The 1,487-nt window shown below is 42.6% G+C and overlaps 1 non-coding gene across 1 annotated transcript; it reads left to right on the top strand.

The window, feature by feature from the left end:
• The first annotated feature begins 294 nt into the window (after window positions 1-294).
• Trnat-ugu (transfer RNA threonine (anticodon UGU)) lies at window positions 295-369 on the top strand. Its single transcript has one exon. It is a non-coding gene; the product is annotated as a tRNA-Thr (tRNA).
• The last annotated feature ends 1,118 nt before the right edge of the window (window positions 370-1,487 follow it).

Genomic DNA, 1,487 nt, shown 5'->3' with positions numbered 1-1,487 from the left:
CTAGGCACTTCAGTCCGGAACCGCGTGACTGCTACGGTCGCAGGTTCGAATCCTGCCTCGGGCATAGATGTGTGTGATGTCCTTAGGTTAGTTAGGTTTAGGTAGTTCTAAGTTCTAGGGGACTGATGACCTCAGATGTTGAGTCCCATAGTGCTCAGAGCTCAGAGAGAATTAAAACGGATACAGGGAGTAGTGAACACAGGGTTGTCTTAGCGAAACTGAATACCGTAACCCACAAATCCTTTAAAAAATTAAAAGCAAGGGATAAGTCCCTGCAGACGCACTATCCACTGTGCCCGCGGTGGCTCAGATGGATAGAGCGTCTGCCATGTAAGCAGGAGATCCCGGGTTCGAGTCCCGGTCGGGGCACACATTTTCAACATGTCCCCAATGAAGTGTATCAACGCCTGCTTGCAGCTACGGTCTATTTAATTATCATTTCATTACTAAAAATATAGCTACTCAAAAGAGCAGATAAAAATTCGCTTGATGTCTTCCGGAGATAAAATCCCCACTCCTCCCAAATTAACAATGTAAGTGTAGACCTGATGTGGCTTGAATTCAAAGAAACAGTATCGACATCAGTTCAAAGATTTATACCAAATAAATTAATAAACGATGCAGCTGATCCTTCTTGGTAGACAAAACAGCAGAACATTGTTGCAGAAACAAGGAAGAAAATATGAAAAATTTAAACAAACGAAAAGCACCAAGATTGGCGATCTTTTACACAAGCTCGAAATGTAGCGCGGATAATTTCCACAAGGAAACTTTTCTCAAAACCTGGCAGAAAATCCAAGAGATTCTGGTCATACGTAAATTATGCTAGTGGCAAGACACAATCAGTGAACTGCGCGGGGTAGCTGCGAGGTCTCAGGCGCCTTGCACGGTTCACGCGGCTGCCTCCCTCGGGCACGGGTATGAGTGTTGTCCTTAGCGCCTGTTAGTTTTAGTTAGATTAAGTAGTGTGTAAGCCTAGGGACCGATAACCCCAGCAGTTTCGTCCCGTAGGAAACTACCACACATTTCCAATTACAATCAATGTTTTCTCCGCGCGATAGCAATGCAAATACTATCGATACAGTTCTGCTAAAGCAGAGTAACGAAACGCAGCCTTTATCAAAGATGACGGAGTAAATATTCCAGAATTCTAATTAAGAATATCTGCGTACGTGAGTAACTTAGAAGCAGATATCCTCGGAGTAGTCAAGCAGCTTAAATCAGTTAATAAAAACAAGTCCTTCGGTCCTGACTGCATACCAGTAAGGTTACTTTCAATAGAAAGTTGCACAGGTGATACCAATATTCAAGGAAGGCAATAGCAGTTATCCACTAAATAAGAAACCCATATTGTTTACGTGGATATGCTGCAGGATTTTGAAACATATATCGTGTTCGAATTATGAATTACAACGAAGGGAATGGTCTACTGACAAACAGTCATCACGGTTGTAGAAAACATGGTTCTTGTAAAACACAACTGGCTT

This window comes from Schistocerca nitens, chromosome 1 (genome assembly GCF_023898315.1).
Source record: "Schistocerca nitens isolate TAMUIC-IGC-003100 chromosome 1, iqSchNite1.1, whole genome shotgun sequence".
Classification (NCBI taxonomy): domain Eukaryota; kingdom Metazoa; phylum Arthropoda; class Insecta; order Orthoptera; family Acrididae; genus Schistocerca; species Schistocerca nitens.
The sequence above is the reverse complement of the archived record's forward strand: the minus strand, read 5'-3'. Positions and strand labels throughout refer to the sequence as shown.